The sequence below is a fragment of the Coturnix japonica genome, chromosome 11 (genome assembly GCF_001577835.2).
Source record: "Coturnix japonica isolate 7356 chromosome 11, Coturnix japonica 2.1, whole genome shotgun sequence".
Lineage (NCBI taxonomy): Eukaryota > Metazoa > Chordata > Aves > Galliformes > Phasianidae > Coturnix > Coturnix japonica.
In genome coordinates, this window is record NC_029526.1 from 7,330,238 (window position 1) to 7,355,233 (window position 24,996).

At 40.6% G+C, this 24,996-nt stretch overlaps 1 protein-coding gene and 3 long non-coding RNA genes across 4 annotated transcripts in view; 3 read left to right on the forward strand and 1 right to left on the reverse strand.

Moving 5' to 3' along the window:
- Nucleotides 1–3,651, forward strand: part of LOC107319328 — a 9,215-nt gene extending 5,564 nt beyond the window's left edge. The window contains exons 3-4 of the long non-coding RNA XR_004308642.1: nt 2,050–2,135; nt 2,574–3,651. This is a non-coding gene — a long non-coding RNA (uncharacterized LOC107319328). The remainder of the gene's footprint in view (nt 1–2,049; nt 2,136–2,573) is intronic.
- Nucleotides 3,652–5,440: 1,789 nt separating this feature from the next.
- Nucleotides 5,441–11,605, forward strand: LOC116653959. The gene is made up of 3 exons (XR_004308643.1): nt 5,441–5,538; nt 8,890–9,004; nt 11,384–11,605. It is a non-coding gene; the product is annotated as an uncharacterized LOC116653959 (long non-coding RNA).
- On the reverse strand, nt 5,533–24,977 carry LOC107319327. Its single transcript, XR_001557739.2, has 3 exons — nt 24,873–24,977; nt 9,013–9,231; nt 5,533–7,555 (listed from the first exon to the last, which is right to left on the reverse strand). It is a non-coding gene; the product is annotated as an uncharacterized LOC107319327 (long non-coding RNA).
- The window catches only part of ZNF536 (zinc finger protein 536), a 315,331-nt gene continuing 314,317 nt past the window's right edge, over nt 23,983–24,996 (forward strand). Inside the window, exon 1 of the mRNA XM_015874051.2 lies at nt 23,983–24,502. The gene's annotated coding sequence lies outside the window, so the exon portion shown is untranslated. The remainder of the gene's footprint in view (nt 24,503–24,996) is intronic.

Sequence of the window (24,996 nt, forward strand, 5' to 3'; positions counted from 1 at the left end):
TATTGCAGTTTTGTAGCCAACAATTACCTTGCTCTTATAAATTATGTTGATGTCCATGATATAACGCACGTTACTGAGCATATGATAGCAGTTGTGTGCTGCCATCGACTTTCCTGCTGGTGCCCAGTGCACCCCTCATAACCCACTTTGTTTAGCATTGTGTGCAAAGGTGCTCTATAAAATTAAACTGACCCCAAAACCATGCAATGTCCCTGTGCCCCCCAGCTTTCTCTGCAATGTGCTGCTGCAACTCGAAGCTGCAGCCAGTTAGATTTCGCTGTCTTAATCTAACATTTGTATATGGTGCCAGACAAAAAGCCACTTGTGTGGGCGAGTTTGCCAAGATTTACTTAGCAATTTTTAGAAAGAACTGGCATAGTATAGAAAAAAAATAATTAAAAAAATGCAGTTTTCTCTCTCCTTTCAAGTCCCAACCTCTCTTGAAACATCTCTCACTGCCTTTCTGTTATCATTTAATTTCCACATGCACAAATACAGGATTCATTCCCAGTTCTCTTGACTATAACATATCAACCCTCTCGCTAACATCCTTAACCTCTGCCCCTAGAAAACTAATCATCTCTCTTGTTAGCTCAGTCCCTTTCAGAGATGGCAGTGCACAAAGCACACCAACACTTCTCTACCGCAAGTAGAGAAGTGATGCTTCTCCTTACTTGGTTTGTTCCACAGCTTCCACACTGATTTGTGTTGTACAATTCAATCTTCTGAATCACCCTTAATGACATCTATTATCTAAAATCCATTGGGCACCACTACTTCACTTCATACCTTAATTACACCACCTCTCTCTTTTCATACCTGCTCTTATACTTACCCAGTCACTGCCCTTAATGTCATCCTATTTCTCCTGTGCTTAGCTTCCAAAGTACTCATCCAGCAATGCACACAGCAGCTCTGTCCTCCCGCCGAACTGCTGAGAGTGCTCGTGAGGAGTGTTTTCTTGCCTCCTTTCCTCAAACAAAAGCAATCCTTAGATTACAACGGAGAGTAGAGGAAGGAGCTATGGGTTAAACAGCTGTAGGGGGTTCTACCAATTCAATTTGGATTTAGATACACTGTTTGTACAGAGATGAGTTTGGAATTTTGATGTTCGAATGTGCCTAAGGTTAGGTAAGATATGAATTTGCACTGAGAGTCAATGGGCCTTTTGAAAATCTGGGCTTTTTGAGCCAGCATGTTGACAGACGTTTTCTGCAGGGTGGAGAATATTCCTGTTCAACCCCATGCATGGGGGTTAATAGCAGTGAAGTTAGATCTTTCTAGTTTATTAGTATTTTTTTTTATAACGGTGCAACAGTCACCCATTCATCAAGTCACAATGAAACATGTTTAAGTTTTCTAGAAGCTTCCCATTCATGTGATACTGAATTCTTGACTATTTATAATAGTAAAAACAAATGAAAGCCCTTTCAAGAAGCAGATGCTGTACAGGAGAGCTGGTTATTTAGAGCAGGAGTGATTTGGCAGACCTAGTGTTGTTTGTTAGAGCGCTGTCTCACATAGAAGGTAATTTAGAAGTCATATTTTTAAAAATAATTTTTCTGTAGGTTCTCCTCTTACCCAGCTGAATATATTTAAAACTCAAGAGTAGAGACCCATTGATTATTCTGGCTTCAAGGATCAGGAAGAGGTTAATTAGGGGCTGATAAAAAGTTCTTTGGGGCAGGGGTCATGTCTTTGTATGTATTTGTACCATGACTAATGCAGTGTCCCCCTGAGTCTACAGGGGCTGTGGGTTTTTCCACAATGTAAATAATATTAAATTGCAGTTTAGAAAGTGTAAAAACAGTCTGATGGCCATTTGAAAATCTTTACCTCTCGCAGATCTGTTTTCCCAATTTCTGGGGCAATTTGAATACATCACAAGTGTTGTTTTCTGATTTTGGTTCCTTTAGAGAATTTTCATCAGTGAAAGAGCTCTCCTATGCTGACATAAATATAACCCCAGAGTAGCAGGGATTCTTCTGGGCTCTGTAGAGCCCTGCAGATCAAACCATCATGCAGAAGGAAATTTTTATGTCTCTTCAGGTTGTTTGGACCTTTTTCTCTTGTTGAAGCCAAGATATGTGAGGCAAATGTATGACAGAATGGCTCAACCTTTCCTCAGACAAGAGGTACATCTCTCTACTTATCCCGATGGGAGTATTCTAGGGAATACTGGCTTTCTCACTGCTGTTTCCCTCAATCCCTGTACTAAATTTGTAGGTTCCCCAAATAACTAATTTTCCTTTCCTTCATGCCAAGCTGATTGTTTCTCCTCATTCTTTAGCCCTGGTGCACACTATATTTCCTAAGTGAGAAGGCCAATGGTTCTCAACAAACTGGGACAGAACCATCAGCTTTTTTTGCAAGATATTCTCATTTTCTGTAGTTACACATGGAAAAAGTGCAAGCTTTATTCCCTGTTATCTTACACTTTGTCATCCCTGCAGGTTATAATGTCTATGTTCATCCTGTTAATAGAGGTTAAATAATTTTGTAGTCCAGTGGGAAACGATGTCTCCACACTTCACTCAGTGTTTGCCATCTGATGCCTTTATGCTTTTTTTCAGATTGCTTTGTTTTCATCCAAGTCAAAAAGTGATTGTAGCTTGCATCCACTGGCCAACTTTGCCTTCTTTCAAGCACCCACTGAAACCTGTGAACAGGGACAATACAGAGGGAGAAGTCCTGCAGCGATTATGACAGGCCATGTGCCCTCCAGGACTTTCCAAGATGCACAGTAGTTGGTAAAAAAAAAAATAAAAATGCAGTACTGGTTATAGCTTATTATTTAAACTCAAGCTGTAACCTCGTCTCTTGCTTTTCTTCTGTGCTACAGGGATTCTAGTAGGATATAGGAAAGAAAATAAAAGTGGCATTTTCTACAGGAAATGACCCTCGCAAATATGTCTCTGCTAATAATTACAGAGCTGGTTTTATTTTGTTCAATGCACTGCTTTGGTTTTGGATTCATATCAAGAGCAGCATATGCTCTCCAAACTAAAATATGTGCGTATCTGATTTTGGGGAGAAAAAAAAAATTAAAAAAAAATAATATGTATATATTTAATTGATCTCTTCCTACCCTTTTCCCTCCCCCTCATTCTCTTCCTGCCTCTTTGCCTATTTCTTTACTAATTCCATAATAGTGTAAGCCCCATATTATGAAAGAAATCCGAATTAATTTAAATATAAAATATAAAGAATTGACCTTACAGCAAAACAGATAACAGAAAAAAAGAGCTATTTTTTCTCAGTCAAGTGACAGCTTTCTCGTTTATTATCATTTTAACAAATTAAGTTGCAAAATTGGCATTATTTCAGAACTGTGCAAAATGTAATGACTCTATGAAATATATTGAAGTTCTCAAGTAATAAAAATCCCTTAGTTTTGAAGAAGAATCACTTGAAATGATCCTTAAGAATCCAAAGTTTTTTGTGCCATCTCTGTACTATGCTTGCACAAAATCTAATGGCATTTGCTGTGTTAATCCTGGATATCCCATTGTTTTGGTATTTGTACTCTATTAGTTAAATACAACATGTGTGAGAAAATCAAAGGGAAGAGATGTTGTTAAAATAGGAGAAAATATTTATCCCTTAGATGTAAGACATACTTGTCACCCAAAATAAATCTGGCTTAAACTCTTTAAGTCTTAAGTCAAGAAAGTTTCAAGTTTAAGTAAGTTCTTAGTCTTAAATCTCTTTCCTTACAATTATGTCTATACATTGAATGTACATGTGATGTGTGCATGTGTGTAAAAGCGTAGCATGTACTAAAGCTAAATTCTTCTAAAGCTGAAAGAGAAAGGCATAATATTATGGCAGTATGTGCACTTTTCTTTCATCCTTTGGATGTACTGCTGGATGCTAGTGGGCACAACCGTGTGAGCTGAGAACTATGAGGTGAGTGTGAGTGATAGCCGGGTGCTCGCAGGGCTCTGGATATGGGCAGGTGCTATGGGAGTGCTCCCCCAGAGCTTGCTGTCCCTCACCCTGTTCACCTGAGGGGACAGCAGTCCCCGTGCCACATGCTATAGAAGACTGATTAAGCTGGTTCTGCTGCCTCAGAGTCTGCATGATAAATCTTGGCCATGTTTTTGCTGAGTCCTTTCTGCCTTTTTCTCTCCACAAGGATCTCCAGAAGCACTCTCTGTTAGCATGCCTTCCTGAGCACTGCCTCCTTTCTCTTCTCCTGTACGTTTGCCCTTCAAGAGGGTGCCCTCTTCCCTGTTGGCAGCCCTTGCATAGGTGTGGAGCGTTGTGCTGCCTCTCATCTCTGTCTCGCTCTAGTCTCTTTCCTGCTGATGAGACCCATGTTGCTTTGGCAGAAAAGCTAAAATACAGTAGTTCATCAATCCAAAATCCACAATGATGCACATGTCTGACTGTAGGGGTTTGGCTGAAGGTGATTTTGACTGTGAGCCTGACTGCTCTTCTCACTTGACAGCAGAAAAGGACTGCAAGACTTTGTCTAGTACAGATTTCACAAAGTATTTTGAGAAAAAGAGTCTTTGCTGGTGGGCAGCATAGAGAAATGGTTTGAATAGAGTGGATGTGGAGAGCAGCACTGTTGCTGTCCACATTTGGAAATGGCAAGTATGTAGTGTCTCATTGCTGGGTGCGTGGGGATTCTTAGCCTAGAAACAAAACGGCTGTCATAAGAAATCAGTAAGCAGTGCCACCAGCACTGGTGTCCTGCAGCTTTTCCAGTGCCGAGAGAAAGATGTGGATGCAGAAATTCCTCAATCTTTTATGGTTGTGTGGGTGAATCTGGAGATAACAATCATGTTATAAGAGCCAGTAATTTATCTGTTCTGGACATGGTAACAGAACATGTGAAAATGGACTGTAAGGAGTCTGGGAGGGAGCCCTCTGTCCTCTTTCCTTACCCCTCCATTCCAGACTTACTTAAAACATTGCTGAAATTCTGAATTAAAACAGAACAGGTATTGATTTTCCACATAAGAATTCTCGCACCTTTTGGTAACGTAAAAGCTGATCTTGGTATCCCTGTACAAAAATCTCCATTCTTTGCAATATTGAACATGATGGTCCTTGCCCTGAAGGCTTTTGCCCTTCACACTAGCAGTACCTGTATGTTGTCAGCACTGAAATCATGGCAAATCATCTAGATGCAACCTTTTAAGATTAAAAAAAAAAAAAAACAAAAACCAAAAAACAAAAAACTGAAATCAAATAATCCATTAGTAACTTCATCTGGAAAGGGTTGGAGTCCAATAGAGAACAGACACATAAAGATACTTGTGCCCTCCCTGTTCTGGGTGGTGGCTTAGTGTACTGTGTTTATAAGCCAACTGATGCCTAAAATCAAACCAAGCCATAGCAAGAGCAGGGCAGACATCAAGGTAAGGATGATATCTGAGCATGCTGGTGGCTGGGAGAGGAGCCCACACTTCCCTTCAAGTCCCAACATCAAAGATGACAAATAACTTTTCTCCATGTTCCAGTTCTGCACATCATCTGAGTGTCCTTTGGCAGCAACAGTTGGCCCAAGCCTTGCAGCAGCAGCTGGTAAGTCCAGAAGCAGAGCTGTGATGCCTGTGGCATCAGATGTACTGGAAACCCTTCTAAACTGTATTTTGAAGTTTCAGCATTTGTGTGGACCTAATTATAAGACACACATTTCATTCATGGACTATGTGCCTGATTATACATGGTAGCATGGCTTATACCAGAGCTGAGCCGTTCCTGGCTGCACTTTAAGGGAAGGATGTGGTTGGCAGCCCAAGGCATGGTACAGGTTTAGCTTGAGCAGGCCAGAAGTCTGAACTGCAGCTCGGATGGGCTGTTCTTGGCTTCTTCTTTGACATGCTGGATGGCATTGGACTAGTCACCTCGCCCTCTGTGCAAAAGTGCTCCTGTGATTTAAGTGGCATTACATTTGTTGAGTACCTAGAGATCTCTGTCTACTTCAGAATGCACATCTGTGGATGTGCACATGTGTTTATCTTGTATATGTGTGTTGTACATATATAGGGAACCTGCTTTAGCAGGGCTGTTGGACTTGATGATCTCTAGAAGCCCCTTCCAACCCCTGCAATTCTGTGATATGCCCACCTGCACATAAATTTAACTGTATATACATATATAATGCACTTGCATGTGTATTTATAAATGCACGCACAGAAGCTTTTTGTTATCATTTTGTTGTTGCATAAAATCTGGCAAATGTTTCAGCCTCATGAAGAGAGCTTCACTGATTCCAGGTCCTGGCTTTCAGAAGTTACAGCCTGCTGGTACTTACATAGACCTTTTTGGTCATTTTGGTGCACTCACTTCTGTTCTGCATGTTCTGAAGGAAGCGTTGGCACATGTCTTTAGGGTGCTGATGCAGAGGGTTCTGACAGAGGCTGTGTGCGATGGCTGCTGGAGGCTGCTCTGACACTACCTTTAACAGTCTGGACATAATCATTTAATGTAATTGTTCAGTTCAGCAAAAAAAGCTAATGATTCACTCTCTCCTGAGGATGCTAATATTAAAAAAATAAGTGTTTAACATTAGCAGTCCCTTAAGAGCAACTAGAAAATCGAAGGCAGCCTTATCTGTGGAAGACTCTGGGATTTAATGTTGCAGTGTACAGAAGCCATGTGGCAAGGGACTGCTCAGAGCTTCCCATGAAGCCCTGACTGGCAGGATGGGTTGTACCACTGATGTGCCTGCAAAGCCCTTCACTGCAGTGGGCAGGCTGTCGTGGCAGTCAGGTGTTCCTGCAGCAAGAGTGAAATGGGGACTATGGTAAGAATGCCTGGAGAGCTTAAATAGCGTTGTTTTCCTGCAGCAAGGATGCCAATGATGTCGGCAGATCACAGTGAAATGCGTTCATTGGATCGTTTAGACAGGAATCTTCAGAGCAATGCCTGGCAATTAGGCAACCATTACATTTCGGGGAAAACTGTCAGCCTAACTGCTCCAGGTTGTGCTCAGAACCTTTGGTCCAATGCTTTAACCATGTAGGTTCAATGGCTCCACTCCTGTTACAGGTGTCAGTGAATAATAATAATCATCATAAAAAAATTGAATTGTGCAGTGCTGAATATGCCTAGAATTCTTATTATACATTTATAAAATAAACTCTAATGGCTTTTTGGAGTGGTTATGGTGTAGTCTGTCAATGTATATTAAGATTACTGTGATAGCACATAGCCTTTATGATAAAAGCATGCAAATTAACATAGGAATCTGTAGGACTTTGCATATTTTCCTGTAATTTAATACAAACAGGTCCAGATTTATAGAATCACATGCACAGAAATTGTGTGCATGCATTTTTGTGTGTGCAGTTTTGCCCTTACCCAACATACGAGAGAGGAGCAGCTCCTGTGGTCTGGATCTGTACTGTGGTCTGAGAATCCGCATGCCAAATGAAGCACAAGGCGACTTTGATGGCCAACTTAGCTATCAAAAAGGTTTCTTAATGGAAATGCTGTCACTCTCTTAACTAGAGTACTGCTGCCAGGCATCACATCAATAATGCAAACTTTGGAAGACAATCTTGCACACTAAATAGCCAAGAATTCTGAAGTATTTCTAGAAAGAAGAAAGAAAAAAAAGGTAATAATTATGAATTGGTGGAAGCCATCAACTGAAATTTAATTTTGCATTCAGATTTATTATTGCTATCTGTTCTCAGTGCCGAAATGCCTGTTTACTTGCAAAGGACAGTTTCTTTCCGTAATGAATCATAGTAACACTTAAATTAAGCACAGTAAAAGAATGGTTAATGTCATAACACGCTGACAATTTAACCTGGCCAATATTTTTATTGCCTTGTACAATAAACCTAACAGAGCACAACTTGCTTTTTGACTGGTGGAAAATCGGTTATGAACCGCCAGGGAATGACCAATTTTTCAAATGCAGCCATTCAGTCACACTATAGCCACTAATACTTTTTTTTCTCTGTACACTATTGCTGTTATAATCTTTTGAGGATATTTTATCACGGCAATAACCTCCTCAAAATCAGTCTTTACTGCAGTTAATGACTGGACAGCTGGAGCATTAACTGGCCTTGGCTTTGCCTCTAGCCATTAACTAACAAACCAGTTGTTATCCACAGGTAACAACCAATTTCTTGCAGAATTTTCTTGATAAAGTGTCTCACTGGATAAAAGTTGTTCTTTTTTTTTTCCCCCCTTCTTTCCTCAACTAACATCTACCGAGTGCAAGTTAATATGTAGCAGAAGAATCACAGAGAAGCAGCAATAAGTAGTAGTGTTGAGAGGGAGGGAAATTATAAACCCAAATCCATGAAGTGCTGCTTGTTTACTCCTGCCAGTATTTTTGTAACATTAATGAAAGACGGCTCTGTCATGTCTTGGTCATTCAAGCAGCACGGAGCCCTGAATGTGACGCCTGTGCTGAGGCACGACATGGCCATCCTGTGGGAGCAAAGCAGGGTGTCTGTTCGCATCCCTTCTGTGCGGATACCCAATGAAGACCTGAGATTAATTCCGTGTGTTTTATACTTAATAAAGTGGGTATTATTTTTGAGGGCCCTCGTAAAATTTTAGCCTCTATGATTGCAGTTGGAAGTTATGAAATGTTAACCTCTGTTTGGTTGCAACGTTATTTTACAAGTAGGGTTAGCAGATTCAGATTAAATCAGTGCGTTACTGAGGGGGCTTAAAGCAGAGATTCATGGCATTGTTAAATAGTAGCAGAATAAGTAAAATGTACAATTGAAACATCCGTAAAAAGCCAAGCTCTATCGTGCTATAAACAATGATTTTTTAAAACTGTTAATAGGCTTAATAACAGTTTATTATTTTACCTTAACCCTTTTTAATGCCTCTATTTCTCAAGCATTTTTCTTGGCTGTACTGAGCTGTTAATATCACTTCTTACATTTTCCCCTCTAGGTATATTTTCCAGGAGAGAATAGGAAGAAAAAGGAGCTGCAGCCATGCATTTGCTTTTAAGAAGCACAGGAGGCACTGTGATACCAAACCTTCCTTGGCTCGACTTTGGCATATGGTGATTACCTTAGCATCAACAGAAGTAGTAGAAGCATTCTAAAACCATAGGCAAAATCCTTGTGGCAGGAAGAGCACGAAGGACAGGTCAGGACTTCAGAGGGGTCACAATTCTCCACACAGCATCTGACTTGGTATCCTCCCTCTCAGCTCTATGCCCAGTACCATGCCCTTCAGCGTGTATTTACAGGTGTTTGCAGAGCAGTCTTCTGCAAAATTCTTCATTGTCTACCAGAAATAGAATAAATATCAACTCAAATTTCTAACCAGAGAGTCAATTTCCAATCATGATATGTTTTTGGAAGGACTGGGGGGGATTCTTGTTAGTGAGTCTGCCTTGCTGTTTAAAGTCCTGCATGTTTTGTGCACATGTGGTGGTTCCCTTTCTCTTTGGTATATGCATGTGACTGTCTAATGCTATTGGAGATTTCATTTGGGCATTGATGTAAGAACAGGTCCCTTTTAATGCACGTGTACTAACTACCAATATTATTTGTGATGCGAGCATTTCCAGCAATTTGAAGTGATCCAATGATTTTTAAATCATTCTTAATTTCATAAGTCTACTCCTTTAATCTCTTTCAAAGTAGTGAAAATGTAAGGCATTCTAAACGTTTCTGATCATTCTTCACGGCTTTGGCCCCATAAAGCCGATCCTTTCCAAAGTTAAGCACTTAAAATTTTGAAGTACTCCAATAAATTTAAATTGGCATATTCTGTGCATATCAATTTAGAATTATTAGAGCATTAGTGCCTAGGAGTGATGGCTGAGGGCATGCAAACCAGTTCATACATTGATTTTTAATGACTTTTTATTGATTCTGTGCTTTTTAAGCTTGATACCCTTAGGTTGCCTCTTACATGGAGTTAAGAGGTTTCTGATGATACACTAAGTTCCTCTTTTTGTTTTGTCCCTATGGCTTATTATTATAACTCAGCTCTGATGCAAAGACCAAATGCACTTGATTTGTGGCTTTGGAAGTGGTGATTGTGACTTTAACAGTATGTGGTTCTTCGTGTTTCCCCAGCCTATCTGTAGACAAAGTTTATGCTCAAACCTTTAAGGTCTCTCCTCCCCTCAGCGTGTGCACTCTGCTCACTGCAGTGATGGATGCCCTGGGCTTGCTCTGACAGCAGAAAGAAGCTTCTTTGTAATTTTTAAATGTCAATCTTAATTTGTTGGGCCAAGACATTGCAGGTGTCATAAAGCACAAAGTGAAAATGTGCTTTAGTTCTTTTACCTTTTGAAAATCATTCATTTATATCACTGAGCACACATGTGCTTGTTCAAATACTGCATTTGTTATGTTTGGTGCTGCCCTGTTGACCAGAATGCTTTCAAGGCAGTCAGTACTGTTGGTAATGGCTGTAGTGAACAGGTCTGATACTGCCCTGTGGCCATCCTCCTCTGGGGCAGGAGGAAGGCTGGAATGATGTCCAGGGGGAAGCACAGAGCCCCTTGGTGTGGCTGACCTTGGCTGGCTGGTGGCAGCTCAAGGATGTGCCCAGACACATGTGGGGCAGCTCAGGGAAGCACCACGCTGAGCCATTACACCACTGCCCTTGCTTGAGTGTGAGAAGTGCTTTGTCCAAAGCCTTCATATGTGGGTCACAACAGGACAAGTGGGAATATTTCTAATAGATTAAATTCTTGTGGGTTCTCCTCAGTGCTTCTCCCCCGCTGCTTTGGTTGTGCTGTGTGAGCCTTTTTTGGAGGCAGACATAGAGCCTGTCTGGTAGACCCATGCCTGGAGACCATGGCACGCAGGTGTCCCTCTACCCCATTAGGCGTGATCACTCTGGCTGCGCTTAAGGCATGTAGCCATCTGAGGAGACAGTAATTGCTGCTAACTGTGATGGGTGCTTCTGTCCTTAGGCTTTGTTTAGGGCAAATTCCTCTGCAATTGCATTGTTAGAAGCCACGGGCCTGTTAAAGTCGGAGTTATTAGGCCATGTGCTTTCCGTGTGTTGTCATTGTGGGAACGCCACCAGAGCCGATGTCTGTGCAGGGCAGGGGAAGTGTTAAGTGAAGAATAAAAACAAGTCCAAATTCCCATTTGGAAACTGCATGCCTCAACAAATACCACTGTTCATAGCAAGTTATTAGCTTTGTGGTTGTAATTCTGGTCCTTTTCAGAAGGGAGGTGGAAAAAAGCATGTAAAAGAGATTTTTGATACTTCACGGTATGTTGACTGAACAGCAGAAAGCTCCCCAGTCTGCTTGTTCCCCTTTATGGCTTGGATGTGCTTGTGGTGACACTTCTTTCATCTTCTTTAAGTGAGTCCTTGGGTCTCCCTGTGGGGCACCTTAGCCACCCCACAATGCAGATGGAGAATGCACCTTCGCCTTATAAATCTGAAATGTCTCTGCCTTTTTCAGGCCACCAACAGATGAAGATCTTGTACAAAAAAATCTCATCTTCTTTCAAATAGCAAGATTTTCTCTACTGAATGCATTTATGTGGGCCTGCAGGTGGGCATGAGCTGGTCTTCCTCCACTGGGTACCAAGGAAGGAGAGACTGCATCTCCAGGCAAGAGCTGCATTTATATATTTATTTAGAAGCAACTCTGAGCAACAGCACATTTAAGAGTTTGGCTCATTTTTACGGGTTTGATTCATTGCTTATTAAAACCAATGGAAATCTTTCCATTGTTTTCAGCTGGTTCTGGCTCAGAACTTCTTGGTGCTTGACAGTATTTAGTAGGAGCTGAAAGATCTGAACTTCTAAATCATGATATATAATGGTCTTCTGCAGTGCCTGTTTCTTAATTATATACATAATCCCAATATTTGTTGCAGTATGTTTCTGGGTGAGCAATTTCTACTTTGTTAATTTTTCACGTGTATGATGTAGTGAAGTAGTTAAATAAAATATCAATATTGTATTTATCACAAATGGAAAGCTAAATATTGAGATCACTTCCATGCAGGCATTAGTTTATGGACACTGAGCCCTCTGAAGAATGTCACAAATTCCCTCTATGCCCCTGAATGCTAAATTTAGTATTTGGACCTTTGATTTAACTGAAAGATACATTAAAAACTGATATAGTCAAACAATTCCCTGTAGAACATGCAACTATGCCGGCTTTTATGTCACAGTTATTTCAGTCAAAACTCGGCAGTAAATTATTTCATCCAAAAGTTGCTAAGGGATATGCCAGGCACATTTTATAAGTATGCAGTGTATCTTGGGATGATAGCAGGTCAACAATTTCAGCCTCTCCAGTTATACGCATATGTATATGAGAGGTATTTGTGCAGCTGTGTGTAGACCTCCCCGTACCTTTGGATGGTCACACATGGTAGATGTGTGCTGTGAGAGCTGATGTATTGCAGAGAACTGGGAATTCCCAGAGCCAAAATATTCGGTGGAGCTGTTCGCATTTTAACAAAGATCAGTCTGATAATCGTTGTGTCTTTTCATGTTGACTTTCTGAAGATAACCTAGTAGCTGGAGCTTCAGAGAATTTACAGATTTCAAGGCACTTTAGTAAAATATTATGAGACAATGAATTTGTAAGTGCTGTCACCTGTCCTAGAAAGCAGATTCTGAGAGGACTTCTTCCATCCCTTATAATTTAATATATCATGTAATGAAAACTAATCTGTGTAATTCAAATTCAGACATTAAAACAAGTTAAAGGGGTCAGTATATACAATACATTTCTCTTTGCCAATTTACTCAGTTAATTTAGACATTGCCTTTTCACTTTAACTCATTAAAACTTTCTTGCCAAGTTTACTTATCTGTGTTAAGAGTACAATTAATATTATAATTTTTAATTATCCACTTAGTTTTATCAGAACCAAAGTGTTTCCTTAAATGTGGATATCAAAATAGAGCCTGTATTTTTTAAGAAAGTGAAGCTCTGCGATTTCACTAATTCCTTAATAGCACAAATATTTATGTATCTTTCTCTGTACTATTTATACATCAATAGTTGTGTTGTTTTGTTTTATGTTATAACCCTAGTATAGAGTACAACAGAAAGCTGTTTTTTGTGCTGCTTAATTCTTTACCACTCATTCTGATTTATGGCATCATTTTGTTTCCAGCTCACTCCTTATCTTCAAAAGGCTTGATCCCAAACTCATCAAATTCAGAGGAGTACATCCCAGTGGGCTTTGGATTAGTCTAGTAGGGTGAAATAGTGGACTTCATGAAGTTTGCTTTACATGTGCAGATATGCACTAGTAAGATTACTTGATAGATTTCTAATTCAGCTTCTTCTGTGTAGGAGCAAGTTCTTGAGAATCCTGGCCTTGCACTTGAAATTTAAGAGACCATTTTAGTTGCATATATTCATCCATTTTCTTACTATGAAATTTGAGAATACATTTATTTGCCAGTTTGATTTTATCATCATTATGGAAAGCTCATGTTTCTAATTTCTTCTACAGGCTCTTGAATTGTTAATGTTAACTCCTACTGAACTCAACTTCGTTTTCTAATGGAAAGACAGCATTCTGAACTGTTAAAGACATGTTCTTCGGGAATGGAAGTCATAATAATGTACAGCTCATTACAAAGGGATGGAAAAGCATTAATGCAGAAGACAGATGGTAAATAATAGTACAAGCTATTTATCTTATTATTTCTTAGTTATAGTTGTATGGAGTGATAGCCACGGAATTATGAAATTGATTTAAGTTCTTCAGTGAAGCAATAGCTGTTCTGTCATTTTCAGAGCTCTCGCTTTTCCTTTACACCTGACATGGTCAAGTTGGAACAACCCGGGCATATTTTCCACTATGTATCAGCTAGAACATTCCCGTATTTGCAATTTACTTGATAGTTCCTGGTATCCTGGCCAGTTATGTATATAAACTGCTGCGAGCCACATTATTTTTATTAAATACAGAAATACGTTAATATGAAATGATTGTAACAGATACTACCAGATAATCATGTATGCTGCAAGCTACCTTAAAACACACTTTTGATATATAGCTGCAGTGTCTAATACATAGCTATTGTGCAGCTGATTAGCTGTGGTGAGAAATTACTCATTCCCCTGTATTAACTACACTGTTTAACTACGTGGTTTCCACCAATCAGTATGAAGTATGCCAACTTTGTTTAGCCTGTGCACTTGTGCAATGATGAACAAGTAATGCATAAAACAAACCCTCCTACCTAATCAAACATTCCTCAGAGATTTGAAAACAGAAACAAAGGGTAAATCCATTCATAGATTATAATGGTAAAACAAAATAAAGTTTGACATATGTATATGGAAACTATGAACACATGATGTGAATAATTTTTTTCAACAACAACATGTTTGAATTATTAATAAATGCAAAAAATATGTTGTAACACAATATGGAACAATTGGAAGGATATATTTCTTTAGAATCACAAAGGTCAGGAAAGATCTCTATTGAATACAAACGCTATGTATTTTTTCCCCCCTTGGTTTGCATTTTAGCCTTTTCAGATGTCTGTCTTATTGTGAAACACTGCCATGATTATGGTTGGGAGAAGTTTTCCTTTTCGATCCTTGAGCCTGTAGTACAATTTTTATTCTTTGAGTATATAACTAATGAAGTTTGTTAACTTCAGGGTGTGAAGCCTGTATAAACTCTTCTCAACCAAAGGCGTTAGGTGTTGAGTACAGCTGATAGAGCAATTCTCTATAGAGGACTGTACCCAAGAAAGGGCTTACACTTAATTTTGTCATTTATCCTGGTTGCTGACTTATTTGATTTTAAGATAACTGATGGGCCTCTTTGTGGGTTTATTTTTTGTTAGTCATCAAGATGGCTCAAAACATTTGATAAGAGTTACTTTACAGGAGAGTAGTAAATATTGGCAGAATGAGATACCGCATTTTTTTCCTTGGCCTTTTTCTTTCTCTTAAGATTCAAGCAAGCACAGTGCTTGCAGACTTGATGGGGGCTGTGATGACAGACCACCGCAGTCATTTTCACTGTTGGCTGCACATTGGTTAGGGGCTGATGTCCTGCCCTTCTCTACAATTCCTATTGACTTCAGTGTTTGTTGTGTGAGCAGATAATGTACAAAATAGCCGTCAGCTGAAACATCATATATATAAATAAAATTTTAAATTGAAACCATCACAAACAAGTCAGAGTAAGGACAACGCTGAGCTCTTACAGAAAACCATGTGAGTGAACAATAATGCCAGCTTTAACTCTGAATTCCCAGTCGCGTGTTGGCTTGCACCCCAACCTTAACATTAATTGGAAGCTTTTCTGCATTTCATCTCCTCATTTACAAAAAATCTTTGCCGAAAGGTTATATAAAACTCATTATTTACCTGAGTGACCAGGAAGGCTCTCAAAGTGCCATTCCAAGCTCTCGGGTGAATGCTTATTTATAGTTTTTTAATAGGCATTCATTACCTGATGAATTGGAAAGACTCTTTTTGAACCAGTTCCTGTCTATTGGTTAAATACAGATTGATAACTTTTTCTTAAAAAGCTTATTATTAACTAGATAAGCTCATCACCTCTGGATTTCTAAATTGGTGATTAGTTTTAGCTTCCAAGGGCTTATTCAACATTTTCACTAGCGTCACTAAAATTTTACCCAGTGGGCCGCGTATTCTGGAAAAGAATTATAGCATGACAGTGCTTGCAAAGCATGGACTGCAGAAGTGACACGGACCCATCTGCACAAAGAAGACATGCCTCAAGCCTATGTATTTGGTCATACATTGACTACTCCATGCATGGGGCATAGAGGATGGGAAAGGGAGTAGCATGTTTTAAAATGCCTATGAGCTTGGAAAAGGTGTTAAGGATATTTTAATGCCTCAAAGGACACAATAAGGCCCATTCATCTTTGAGTTTCACTGGTTTTGTTTGGTGTATCACTCAGCTTTTGAGGATTTGCTTCTAGCTGCAGTAGAAACAGAAATAAAAACAAAAAAACCAACCCCACATCCAACAAAAAAACAAAACCAAAACCCTCTCTGCATTTTTCACAAACGCAGTTTGGCAGTGGATGCTTAGAGCAGGATGTAAGCTGTCTCTGTGAGGATGGCTGGTTACCCCATACAGTGGCTATCACACTTTGTGAAGTGAGATCCATCCTGTCCCGGCCATTCGACCCTCAGCAGCGCTATGGGCAGTGCTTGCTTGGCATGGCTCCAGCACGCAGGCAGCTCCAGCTCCTTACCCACCTCTGCAGCTGTTAGCACATCTGTAGGATTTCAGAATGACAAGTCCTGGCTACAGAGGTGTAAAACAACATGGCCATACATGCTCATGCCTTGTGATCCTTGAGGGCTCTTTCAGTTTGTAATTTATATCCTAGAATGACACCTTTATATAGCATCTGTTACAACTTAAAATTCAACATAAAGATGAAATGGCATTAAAAAAAAGAGCCCTAAACTTAAAAAAAAATCTTCCAAAAGGGATAGCTCTTTTGAATTCTCTAGGACTTTAATTCCTAAACAGGCTTGAAAAACTGGAGCAACGTTTTGCGGCTTCGTTATTGATTTTATTATTGCTTATTTGCTGGATGTGAGAATACTTGACTTTTCTGGCTTTCTTCCCTTACAATTGCCATTTTTTGTCCAATCTCTGCTATTTTTTTTGTTTTGTTTAGTTTTTAACTTGGAAATCTCAGCTCTGTTCACCATTTTTCTCTCCTCCTTGGAGTGGAGGTAGGTGGTGAGAAAGAGCGGCGGTGAATGCTCAAGAGAGAGCAGATCTTTCTCATCTTTTTGAGTACAGCAGGTTTTCAACTGCTTGATGAAAACACCCACATTTTTGTCTTACTTCCCAGCTGTTTCAGGGGGGTGGCTTACCTTTGAATTCATCTGATTATGCATAGATTCACTAAAAAGAAAAAAAAAACTAAAATCTAAGTTTCGGATGTAAAATTAGTAGCTGGGAAAAAAAATTCCATCAGGTGAGAAAACTGAAAAGAAATACCAAAAACCTTTAAAGCCTTTTGAACTTAGCAGAGAGAATGGAAAAAATAAAGGTCATAGTGCAGTTGTTCTTTCACATCACCACCTCTGCCATTAAAAAAAAATAGATGGAAATGTCTATCTTAAGCATTTAAAGTATTATCCTTTAGGAAACCAGTTTTGTGCTTGGTTAAGAAATCCTTAAAATCTCGTTTAAAATGAGGTAAGCAAAAAATAATTGTACTCTTTGCCTCCCTCTGCTGGCTGTGCAGACAGAGTTAATTGGCTTCATGTGTGACCCTCGGCTCTGAAGCAGGTAAGCTGACTGTAGCAGTCTTAGTTTCAAGTGTGGATGGAAATAGGTAGGGAAACAGCTATATATGAACACAATTATGGAAGCAGAGGGAATTTAGAGAGAAACAACAAGTCTTCATTTTTCAGGCTTTAAATTATGAGAAACGTGTTTGTTATTAAGGAAGGTCATTTAACCTCCCCTGAACTCATATTCTGGACTGGTTTATATGAGGACAGGAGAGTCATATGCATTTTCTTTGAAGAAAGGCCAGGTGCTGAGGTATAGCAACAATATTTTGGCAGGAAAATGGCAAATCAAATCCAACTGTCCAAGAGGGCTGGATATGAGCAGAGCTGAACAAATCTTTGTGTGTACACACATCATTCAGGTGCTTTGCATTACACAGAGAGCTCTCCACTTCATCAGTTTTCAGATGTGCTCTGCACTGGTGTCACTTTGTACCAATGTGTATTTTTCAAATACATATCATAGAGCAGTCCTCTGTCCCACACCCAGAGCCTCTGCAGTTCTCCAGGGACATTGCTTACATCCCTTTCGATGTTCAGCCTCCTGTGAGGAGGTGAGGTAGTTCTCTCTGGGGGACAGAGCAAACGGAGCAGGGCTTCCCTGTGGGATGTCATTTGTCATGCTCTCGGGCATCGGTTTTAGTAGATGTTTATGGTCCTGTGCCAGCATATCTAGAAAGGCACAGCACTCCTTTCCGTATATAATTTTGGCTTTTTGGGTCTGTGTAGCAATGGCATTTAATAAGGATTCCAGAATTTATTTATTTATTTATTTTTAAATGAGATACACAGGGCAGTATCCCTGGGGTATGCCACGCCAGCTGGGCCTCCTGCAGCTGCTGGGTGAGAAAAGCTGCATTTCAGCTTGGTGGACTATGGTGGCCTTTGGAGGAAAAGCTGTGGGTAAGCTCTGCCCCCAAACCTGTCCCTCAGTCCTCTCCCTTCCCAGGTGGCCGGGATGGTGGCAGAGTTTCTTGGCTGCTGGCTGCCACTGCTCTGAGGCGCTACCACCTTGAGTGTGAGGCTCATGTGCTGGGGACACTGTGCCAGACTGCGGCATCCTGGCATGGCTCAACCAGGGGGGACAAACAGGGTCAGCATGGCAGGTGTTGGTTGTGAACAGCCACCTCCTGAGGCTGCCTGGGGCTGCGGATGCTGCAGATGGCGTCGGGTGGCCGCTGAGGTAAGGATGGAGACACCATCTTTGAAGGCACCTCACAGTGCATCCTGTGCGTGGCACTGCCACAGAGTGCTGCCTTCAACGGCTGAATTCTTTGGGGAAACTGCTCCAAAAGTGGGAACATGTGGTGTATCACGAATGGCTGTTCTCTGAGATCTTCCTAGAATATCTTAGACCTTGCCCAGTCCCCCTTGCAACACAAGATGGGGTATTTCAGTCCAGACGCTGGCACCTACCTAATCAGCTGCAGACAGGGCAGTATCAACAAACTTTCAACAAATGATAAACATGCTGCAGTGTTCTTTGCTGATGGTACCCAGAAAGAGCAAGATATTTTCCAGCTTCGAGCAGCACCATCACTGTATGCAGAGCTCACTGTTTAAAGGTAAGCATTGGCATAATAACCTTAATTCCTGTACTATGCTGTGGGGCTTAAATTGTGAAGCCATCGTTGAAAAGTTAAGATATAAATATTTTCAGCAGATCTTTAAAGTCATTGTTTAGCTGTTTTCTCTAGGCACTGATCTGCAAACTTGCTGATAGCACAAAGGATGTCACCACATTTAGTCATGGGCTGAGGCGGGGGCTGCAGGAAAGCAGTGTGGCACATTGGTGCTCATCAGTAGGGATAAGCAGCCTGAGTGCTGGGGTGAGCCGTGAAGTTATAATCATAAGAAGCCCACATCTTTCTGGCTGATGGAAAGAAGCTGGAGAAGCTCAAGAGGAGAGAGTTGAAAAGTAGAATATTTGTTAAATTAGTTGGGTAGGAAGAAACTCGTACCCAAAGAATCATTCCTGGCTCTGATCTCAGGGAGAAGATCAAATAGAATCTCTTTTAAATAGTGCTGACACCCTGAGAACAGGTTATGTGTGAATCTGCTGTAAGAGTGAGGTTAGTGCCAATGCACTTTAAAGCTGAAGTTCACCTATCACTTTGGATATTATTTCCAGTATGTTCTTTCCTGGGTCAATCATAATTCCTAATGATTACAGCTGGGAAAGTACACCTGTGGTACTAATCTCATGTAAATTTAAATGCTAAAGTTTAAATCTTGGAGCAACAGTTGTCTCCCCATCTTCTATCTTCTGCATGTACTAAGACTTACTGCACCTTTCATTCTTGCTCTTTCGGAGAATTTCTGAGCCCCTGTTGTGCTGAATGGGAGACAGTCAGAATTACGTCCTGCATGGGGTTATAAAAGCTGTGTCTTCATTCTGGAAGCAGAATGTGCTTGATTCCACTAGGTGGATCTATTGAGAATATTGTTACTATTTAATACAAAATATGTCTTTTTCTTTGGGAAAAGAAAAACCAAGAAACATTTTAGCTTTTTTTTACCATTTTGCTTAGATTCTTATGTTAGAAGAAATACAAAGTTAACCACAATTGTCCATAGAAAACTTCAAAGCCAGGTCTCCAGCCTGTTTGTAATACTTGGATGGACCGTTTCATTCCAGTTTCACCCTTGCTTTGGAAAGAAAGAAAAATTCATTGTTGTTAGGATTATGAGAGAGATCTGTAACTTCACACTGGCCCTGCTTTAGATACTGCTTCCATTCCACATCTTCCTGGTGCTCACTTCATATTTCCTCTTAAATTCTTCCTTAATGCCTGTGATTTGATGAACTGTTGCAATGACTGTGACAAAAAGTGGCCAAAATAGATTCCTGGCCTCAGTGTATGCTTTTAGTGGACTTACCAGCTTTTTGGACATCTGGTTTGGTGACAGTTGACTGCTACAGTTGAGGATGTAAATGCATCTCCTAGAAAATGAGTTCGTTTGTTTTCATTTATCTATTTTTCCCCTAAATTCTGATCACCTCTACCTCTGAATCCCCGTGATGATGACACATATAATATTTGCTGATGAAATGTGTTTAGTGACACTTATTTTGGCTGTGGTCCCTGGGAAATAGACAGCTTGTTCTCAGATGGGTTCTCTCTCTGGTCTGTTTTGAAAACTGGGATCTCAAGGTCCTTTATCCAGAAAGCTTCTTTACACAGTCTGTACAAGTGGGAAAACCTTCATCCACCTTGTCAGTTTGCTGGGGTTTTGCCCAGGAAACTCCTATGTTTTTAACAAGCGTTCTGGAAGGGGTTTCCCTTTTTCCTGTGAAAGTGTTTTATTTATGTCTTCTTGAACCATGCTTCAGCGACTTTCTTGCTGGATGACTTGTGTTTTCGCTGGCTCAGACTGCCATGTAGATCGCACCACCTGTTCCAGAGTTTGCTGAAACATTTACTGTAAGTTTTCTGAAATTCCTTATGTAAAGTCCCTGCTATTAGATGGTTCCTTTTATGAGCTTTTCCTTATCAATATTAAAGACCTGATGTTCTGCTCTTCCTCGGAGAAGAGACCCCCCTTCTAAAGCATTAAGCTTTCAGTGGGGTTCTGCAGCCATTGTAAAAGAATGCCCACTTGCTTATTACCTCTCTTTAGAAAGGAAATGCTGATCACACTTTTTAAGAACAAAGGCGGGATTATTCTTCAATCCTTCCTCATAAAGCAAACAATTTATAAATATTTAAATATATAAAGCTAATGTTTCTCCCTTAACCATTGTGTAAATTACTGTAGGACTATTTGTGTTTCGTTACTTCCCCGTATAAAGCCTCATTAAATACTCCTCACACCTCTCTCCCCCACCTGAGCTTTTTATTTTTCATTAAACTTGTGAGATTTGGGTTCTTCTTGCTTTTTGTTTATGTCTGTCTGAAATATGAGCTTCTGAAGCCCTGTCATTTTACAGAGATGGAAATCACAAGGAAAAATATGTTGCTTGGCCAAAACCTTCAGCTCTTATTTCCTTTCATGCTCCTTTTCAAGGTTTGACACAACTGTATGCAATGGCTTCCACTTCCTGAGAAGATGCCCACTGTTCTGCAACGTACATTTCTTCTGCTCTTAACTTCTTCTTCCAGTAGTGTTTTGCCAAGTTAAACCAGGTAGAGTATTCCTGCCTATGCACAGAAGAGATACAAAAGGGAGTAAAACCAACTAGAGAAATTGGAGAAGTAGTTGTGGACAGTAGCGCTTCTGCAACTGTGAGGACACTAAGACTTAGTAAATACCTTTCTTTGGATGCAAAAGGGGAAGGAAGTAATACTGGAGGGCACTACAGAAGTGCTAGTGGTGTTGAGGACATTAGGAATTCCAAGGAAGGTTGGAGCAAAATCTTCCTGAGCTCACATCTGAGGTCTTCTAAATCCCATCTATCCAACAGACATTGCATAGAAGCTTAAGCGTGTCATTGAGTCAAGACAGTTTTGTGAATCCTTGTCTCAATCCTTGCCTCTATGGATGTACTAGGCTCACAAACATACATTATTTCATTGGGCTTCATTTTGGGGAAAGGCTGGCTATCCCAGCCCAAATAACCATGCTGATGATGCCTCAGGGAAAGGAATTTTGTTTGGTCTTTTTTTACAGCACCCTCTCCTGATAGCACAATTTCTTGCATGGCAGCCTCCTCTTCCAGACTTTGAGAAACTTTTGGTTGGCACGTTCTTCCTATGGAGCTGAGTTGGATGATCATCTGTTGACTGGGGGCATACAAAAATTGACTGGACATTCACCAGTGGTGGATCACAGCTCTGCTGTCAGCTCAGTGATGGTTAAGTACGAAGGTTTGGCTTCCTGGGATGTGGTTCCTAATCTCTGTCCACTTACAAATTTCTGGAGGGAAACTTCTCCCTCCAGAACAGAAAGGGGAGGATAAATACATTAATTTTTGCAAGGATCAGAGTCCAAGTCTTCATCCTCACTCTTTGTTTTCACTCTGCTCACTGTCATTAAAAGAACATCAGACACTTTTACCAATGGAACAGGAAATCCCAGTGAGATGTCTCAAGCTCCTCTGCTGTCAGTTGCTGTTTCACCTATCTCTAGCCAATATTCTTATCTTTGTCTCAGGAAAAAGAACCACAGGGTTTTCCTGAGCTCTCATTCTTCTGTAACTCTTTGTGCAATGCTCTCAAATCTCACGCCTGCCAGGACTCCAGGTGCCTGATTTGGCCCTTGTGTCTGAAGTGCCGCCACCTCCTACGTTGAACTGTGAAGCCCTGGGTCACGGAAATCATAAGGTGAAATCTGATATTAAACCATAAAGGTATGGCTTATTCCTTTATGAGACTGCTAATAATGTTCAGCCTTGACAGGGTTAAAAGGCAACATCCATTTCCCCATTATCTTGTTTAAAAAGTGCCTTTTTTAAAGTCCATATGGCGACTTCCTTTCGACCTGCTTTCCCATCCTCGTCTCTTTGTCAGGGCTGTCACTTATAAAGAATCACTTGACTTACAATAACAAGTTCAAAAGAAGACAGAATATAATCAGTTGATCCACGAAGAATTGAAATAAAGAACACCCCCACTGCTCCAGTTATCATTCCCATAGAGATAGTGATATTATTGATGTGATTGCTATGCTAATTTCTATAGAAAAAACTTGTATTTTGGAATTTGTTCAAAGAGAATTTCAGACACATCAAATTGGAAAATGCAGTGTGAATTCCTAAACTTTTTAGTATAGGCATGGGAATCTTTTTTTCTTCTTATTCTTTTTTATTTTTTATTTCTTTTTTTCTTTTTTAACTTTGAATAGCTCCGAACAACTATTTATAAACTTCCTTTAAAAATCAATTGGAAAATATGTTGCTAATTTTTCAGTTGTTATAGAAAGTTAATTTACTGCAGTCCCAGGAAAAAAAAAAACCAAACCTACAACCCACAAAGTCATACAGTACCTATAGAGTTATTAATATCATCCCTGTGCCCTGCAAGTGGGGATTGGACCACGGAATCCAGAAAAAAGAGGCTAAGGATTATAAAAGATGGGTACGCTTAAGTGCAGTGTTTAGGAAGGGCTAATTAATCTATACCCCTTCCCTTGCAATTCCATAGTCCCTCTGGGAATTGCCACAGACATAAACTTTTTTTTCTCTCTCCCTCCCCCACCCCCCACTGCCGACCCCCCCCCCGCGTTGCCCCCCCGCCCCCTTCGTTTATTCTTGGGCTCCTATTTTAACCAGAAGGTTTCAGCTTGTGATGTTATGCTTTTTATGTAGTAAACTGATTTAAAATGTATGCCAGTCATCTTCAGGGAACTCATTTCAGTCAAGATGAAACTAGTCTTAGACCTGAATCAAGTGTTTTGAAGTGTCCCTGTGGCTCGGCATTTTGAATAATCAATCTGTCTCCATCGCTTCTTAATCATGCGCATACAAGCCTTTTTTATTTGTCAACCCTTTCCGATCCTGCTTTTTGTTATTAACATGCCCCTAATGTCACATGCGAGCCTTTTCTTTAAAACAAGCTGCTCATTGGTGTATTTTGATACTTTTTATTATTACTAAATCTTTTTTCCCATAATTACACCACAATCATTATATAATCCCATAACAAAGAGTCTATTGAGGCACCATGCTTTTGTCAACAATATGGGACACAGAATCCATAATTGCATTATTCAGCTTCTCTTCCAACCCCCCCCCCCCCGCCCCCCCCCCCCCCCTTCATGGTTAGAAGCACACAACCTATTTCACCAGTCACATTTGCACCTTGTTTGCTCGGTTATATATTATTTACTAAATCGTTGCCCTGCGGATAAACCTTGTAAAGTTGCTTTAAAAAAGTTATTTGTTTGATAATTAAGTCCTGAAAACCCATCGTTTAATGATTATTCCGAACCCATAAGGCAGAGAACCTCCATGACGTTTTTCTCTAAGTTTAATTACCGTATGCTAATTTCCTTGCCTACTACGTGATTAATTAAAATCATATTTTCATAATCATTTGGCACTAGTATTGTTTTAGAATTATCATGATCCCCTAAATAGTGTATGTAAATAAAGTCGGCTCTAATGGAAAGAATCAAAATGCAACGCTGAGGACCTTTATGTGTTTGTATGCATGCGATTGGCAACATAACTGGCTTATTTACATTAAATACGCCACAAGGTTACAGTGCAGATCAACGTCACTTTATCGCTGATTACTTCTCTTAACCGCCGGAGCGGTGACTGATGCTCCGGTCCCCCCGTCCGCCCAGCTTTCCCCGGGAGTTTTTTTCGGGAGCCGCAGACTTTGCACACTTTCGGATCAGGTACGGGGGGCGCCTCGGGGAGCCCCCGGGGGGACGCGGGGCGCGGGCGGAGGCGCGGGTGCGGGCGCTGCGCGGGGGTTGCGCGGCGCGGGGGCTGCGCGGGCCGGGGGCTGCGGGGCGGCGCGGGCTCCTCGGGGTGTTTACACGGGCTCAAGGTCACGACCAAGCCGCGCCGTGTTAAATGGTTTCTTAGTTGCCAGACAGGGAGGAAAAAAATGGACGATCGCAGACCATTCTTTGTAGATTATTATATCAAGGGTTCAGCTTTTGGCTCATCAAAGCTAAATGCCGCAAGACCTATCTAGTTGCTGTGAATTATGCCAAGACGACAATGGAGTGCTTTTTTAATGGTACAATGCATTTCACCTACCAGATAGGGGGAGTCCACGCTGAGAGATGGGGATGTCTTGTGATGTTGGGTGATCGGTATCAATGAAGGGGGTGATTCTGAAAAGAGACAGATTAAAATAAAGCGCTCTCTGCCCGGGATGTGC